This window comes from Coregonus lavaretus, assembly GCF_964263955.1.
Source record: "Coregonus lavaretus genome assembly, chromosome: 21".
In the NCBI taxonomy this organism is placed as follows: Eukaryota; Metazoa; Chordata; class Actinopteri; order Salmoniformes; family Salmonidae; genus Coregonus; species Coregonus lavaretus.
The window spans coordinates 14,008,019-14,014,018 of record NC_140008.1 but is presented as its reverse complement, the minus strand read 5'-3'; positions in this window follow the sequence as shown (position 1 = coordinate 14,014,018).

Sequence of the window (6,000 nt, the reverse complement as noted above, 5' to 3'; positions counted from 1 at the left end):
GGAACGGGCCGAACCGGATTGGTAACACACCCCAGTACCTCTCGCCGTGCCTCTACACCTTCCTTCCCCTCTTTGACCAGTGGCCCCCGTAACCTGGCGGCCTCCTCTGCCAACCCGCTGGGCCGCTCTATCGCGGTCTCCTGCTGCCCCGTCGTCCACGGCGTTAGCCCCCCCCTAAAAAAATTCTGGGCTTCTCTCCTACCCGTGGACCAGGTCTCCATTCTTTTCGCCAGCCTTTCGCCCTTCTGCTTCCACGTCAAGCCCCTCTCTTGCTCACCCGGCTTGACCCAGTCGAGGAGGCGCTGGATATCCGCCAGAGATTTCCCTGGCGATGGCTCCTGGACCCGCTGCTTGGTCCAGTTCTGGTGGGATCTTCTGTCACGATCGTCGGGAACAGAGGACCAATGCGCAGCGTTAGTTGCGAACATATTTTATTAAATAGAGTAATCACCCGAACAAAACAACAAACGTGACGTCCACGGTCTAACACAAACCAACTGGAACAAGATCCCACAACCACTGTGGGAAAACAGCTTGTCTAAATATGGTTCCCAATCAGAGACAACCAGCAACAGCTGACACTCGTTGCCTCTGATTGGGAACCACTCTGGCCAACATAGAAATATAACTACTATAAAAACAAATGAAACTCACACCCTGGCTCAACATACAAGTGTCCCCAGAGCCAGGGCGTGACAGTAACCAAACAAGTGTTAAACAAATCAAATTATATTTTATATTTGAGATTCTTCAAATAGCCACCCTTTGCCTTTATGACAGCTTTGCACACTCTTGGCATTCTCTCAACCAGCTCCATGAGGTAGTCACCTGGAATGCATTTCAATTAACAGGTGTGCCTTCTTAAAAGTTAATTAGTGGAATTTCTTTCCTTCTTAAAGCGTTTGAGCCAATCAGCTGTGTTGTGACAAGGTACGGGGGGTGGGGGTGGGGGGGGGGGGGGGGGGGTATACGGAGGATAGCCCTATTTTCATATTATGGCAAGAACAGCTCAAATTAGCAAAGAGAAACGACAGTCCATCATTACTTTAAGACATGAAGGTCAGTCAATACAGAACATTTCAAGAACTTTGAAAGTTTCTTCAAGTGCAGTTGCAAAAACCATCAAGCGCTATGATGAAACTGGCTCTCATGAGGACCGCCACAGGAATGGAAGACCCAGAGTTACCTCTGCTGCAGAGGATAAGTTCATTAGAGTTACCAGCCTCAGAAATTGCAGCCCAAATAAATGCTTCACAGAGCTCAAATCACAGACACATCTCAACATCAACTGTTCAGAGGGGACTGTGTGAATCAGGCCTTCATGGTCGAATTGCTGCAAAGAAACCACTACTAAGGACACCAATAAGAAGAAGAGACCTGCTTGGGCCAAGAAACACGAGCAATGGACTTTAGACCTGTAGTCTGGAGTCCAAATTTGAGATTTTTGGTTCCAACCGACGTGTCTTTATGAGGCGCGGTGTGGATGAACGGATGATCTCCGCATGTGTAGTTCCCACCGTAAAGCATGGAGGAGGAGGTGTTATGGTTTGGGGGTGCTTTGCTGTGACACTGTCTGTGATTTATTTAGAATTCAAGGCACACTTAACCAGCACGGCTACCACAGCATTCTGCAGCGATACGCCATCCCATCTGGTTTAGGCTTAGTGGGACTATCATTTGTTTTTCAACAGGACAATGACCCAACACACCTCCAGGCTGTGTAAGGGCTATTTTACCAAGAAGGAGAGTGACAGAGAACTGCATCAGATGACCTGGCCTCCACAATCCCCCGATCTCACCCCAATGGAGATGGTTTGGGATGAGTCGGACCGCAGAGTGAAGGAAAAGCAGCCAACAAGTGCTCAGCATATGTGGGAACACCTTCAAGACTTGGAAAAGCATTCCAGGTGAAGCTGGTTGAGAGAATGCCAAGAGTGTGCAAAGCTGTCATCAAGGCAAAGGGTGGCTATTTGAAGAATCTCAAATATAAAATATATTTTCATTTGTTTAACACTTTTTTGGTTACTATATGATTCCATATGTGTTATTTCACAGTTTTGATGTCTTCACTATTATTATACAATGTAGAAAATAGTAAAAATAAAGAAAAACCTTGAATGAGTAGGTGTGTCCAAACTTTTGACTGGTACTGTATATACATTTTTTATGTTTTAAATGAAATATCATTGGAATGTTCTCCTAACATTCACTAAAATGTTGTGCACATCTGTAACAACCACCACAGAACATTCCCCAAAGGTTCTCATTAGGATTCCAGGTAATGTAATAACATAATGTACCAGTAATGCTTTCCCAGCAAATCAAAATTAGTTCCAAAAAAAGTTCCCAAAACTTTCACAGAATGGCAAATGTTCTCATAACAAAAAAACTGTCCAGTCATGCTGATGATTATACAATGTTTGTTTAAAACATTCGCCTGATGTTGCAAGAACGTTCCCAGAACACATTTTGTCTGTTCTTTAAAGGTTTCCAGAATGTTTCATTAGGTTGTGGGAACAGTCTGGTGGGAACATTGTGGGGACATCACAAAAGATATGTTCACAAAACACAAAAACTGCCCAGTTGTGCGGACGATTATACAATGTTTATTTTAGGGTGCAAAAAACATTCACCTGATGTTACAAGAACGTTCCCAGAACACATTTCCTCTGTCCTTTAAAGGTTCCCAGAATGTTTCATTAGGTTGTGGGAACAGTCTAGTGGGAACATTGTGAGGACATCACAAAATATATGTTTCCAAAACACACAAAAACAATTCTACAATGTTTATTTTAGGGTGCAAAAAGCATTCACCTGAAATTACAAGAACATTGTCAGAACACATTTCGTCTGTTCTTTAAAAGGTTCCCAGAATGTTTCATTAGGTTGTGGGAACAGTCTGGTGGGAACATTGTGAGGACATCACAAAATATATGTTTCCAAAACACACAAAAACAATTCTACAATGTTTCTTTTAGGGTGCAAAAAGCATTCACCTGAAATTACAAGAACGTTGTCAGAACACATTTCGTCTGTTCTTTAAAAGGTTCCCAGAATGTTTCTCTAGGTTGTGGGAACATTGTGGGGATATGACAAGAGGTAGGTTCAGAAAACACTAAGACTATCCAGTTGTGCTGACATTCAGATAATGTTTGTATCAGAGTGCAAAAAACATTCCTTTGATGTTGCAAGAATGTTGACAGAACAGCCTTTCTGAGTTATTTAATGGTTCCCAGAACATTTCATTAGGTTGTGGGAACAGTGTGGATACATTACAAGAGATAGGTTCCCAAAACACAAAATATGCTCACTTGTGATGACATTCATGTTTAAGCTAACAGGACGTTCCCTTAATGTTGCAAGAATATTCTTGTGATATTCACGAAGGTTGCACAGAACATGCCTACAACGTTGCATCATGTTCCACAATTTCCAAATAACTCAGTTTTTATGACGTTCATAGCATGTTTGTTTTAGGTTTACATAATATTCCATTGATGTTCACACAATGTACATTTTACCTTGTCTTGGAGGTCCTAAAAACATTTCAAGAACATTTAGAAAATGTTATATTTAAGTTTGACCTAATATTACCACAACATTCTCAGCATGGATATTTGTAGCTACTTAACTCATAATAAGCAGATTGGAATTGCATCCCGTTATGTTTCTCTCCAGATTTAATGGCAATTCACATATGAGGACTGTGTTGTAGGCCACTACAAGGTAATACAGACACAGCATTTTAATTTCATGTGTTGACAAACTGCACATTATTGAATTCATAGGACATTTGAACAGCATTTAATCACACAAACACAACCACAGTTTATGTTAACAATCTGCACATGTGGGGTTTGAACCTGCAATGTTTGATTCCCAAGACAGGTCGTTTATCCTCTGTGCCACCTTTTACATGTTCTTTTTTTCAGCATATAGTCTTAACAGTGTGGTCAATCAAGAATTCCATGCTTACCTTTTAGCCTTCTTAGACATAACTAACCCAGGAAAATACTGGTAACTGGGTTATTCACCATCACTTCACCCATCCAGTGCCTTGTAAAAGTATTCATCGCCCTTGGTGCTTTTCCTATTTTGTTGCATTACAACCTGTAATTAAAATTTATTTTTATTTGGATTTCATGTAATGGGCATACACAAAATAGTCCAAATTGGTGAAGTGAAATGAAAAACATAAATTGTTTCCAAAAATTCTAAAAAATAAATAACGGAAAAGTGTTGCGTGCATATGTATTCACCCCCTTTGCTATGAAGCCCCTAAATAAGATCTGGTGCAACCAATTACCTTCAGAAGTCACATAATTAGTTAAATAAATGGGCGGCAGGTAGCTTAGTGGTTAAGAGCGTTGTGCCAGTAACCGAAAGGTCGCTGGTTCTAATCCCCAAGCCAACTAGGTGAAAATCTGTCGATGTGCCCTTGAGCAAGGCACTTAACCCTAATTGCTCCTGTAAGTCGCTCTGGATAAGAACGTCTGCTAAATGACTAAAATGTAAATGTAAATAAAGTCCACCTGTGTGCAATCTAAGTGTCACATGATCTGTCACATGATCTCAGTATATATACACCTGTTCTGAAAGGCCCCAGAGTCTGCAACACCACTAAGCAAGGGGCACCACCAAGCAAGCGGCACCATGAAGACCAAGGAGCTCTCCAAACAGGTCAGGGACAAAGTTGTGGAAAAGTACAGATAAGGGTTGGGTTATAAAAAAATATCAGAAATGTTGAATATCCGACGGAGCACCATTACATCCATTATTAAAAAATTGAAAGAATATGGCACCACAACAAACCTGCCAAGAGAGGGCCGCCCACCAAAACTCACAGACCAGGCAAGGAGGGCATTAATCAGAGAGGCAACAAAGAGACCAAAGATAACCCTGAAGGAGCTGCAAAGCTCCACAGCGGAGATTGGAGTATCTGTCCATAGGGCCACTTTAAGCCGTACACTCCATAGAGCTGGGCTTTACGGAAGATTGGCCAGAAAAAAGCCATTGCTTAAAGAAAAAAATAAGCAAACACGTTTGGTGTTCACCAAAAGGCATGTGGGAGACTCCCCAAACATATGGAAGAAGGTACTCTAGTCAGATGAGACTAAAACTGAGCTTTTTGGCCATCAAGGAAAACGCTATGTCTGGCGCAAACCCAACACCTCTCATCACTCCGAGAACACCATCCCCACAGAGAAGCATGGTGGTGGCAGCATCATGCTGTGGGGAAGCTTTTAATTGGCAGGGACTGGGAAAATGGTCAGAATTGAAGGAATGATGGATGGCGCTAAATACAGGGAAATTCTGGAGAGAAACCTGTTTCAGTCTTCCAGAGATTTGAAACTGGGACGGAGGTTCACCTTCCAGCAGGACAATGACCCTAAGCATACTGCTAAAGCAACACTCGAGTGGTTTAAGGGGAAACATTTAAATGTCTTGGAATGGCCTAGTCAAAGCCCAGACCTCAATCCAATTGAGAATCTGTGGTATGACATAAAGATTGATGTACACCAGCGCAACCCATCCAACTTGAAGGAGCTGGAGCAGTTTTGCCATGAAGAATGGGCAAAAATCCCAGTGGCTAGATGTGCCAAGCTTATAGAGACACCCCAAGAGACGTGCAGCTGTAATTGCTGCAAAAGGTGGGGGTGGGGGGGGGGGTGAGTAGTTATGCACGCTCAAGTTTTCTGTTTTTTTGTCTTATTTCTTGTTTGTTTCACCCCAAAAAATATTTTGCATCTTCAAAGTGGTACGCATGTTGTGTAAATCAAATGATACAAACCCCAAAAAATCAATTTAAATTCCTGATTGTAAGGCAACAAAATTGGAAAAATGCCAAGGGGGGTGAATACTTTCGCAAGCCACTGTATGCTGCGTACTTCAGGGCCCATATTTACAATGTATCCAAGACTATGAGTGCTGATCTAGGATCACTTTTGCTTTTCAGATCATCAAAAATAAGACAGGGGGGACCATGTCAAGCATCTCAAA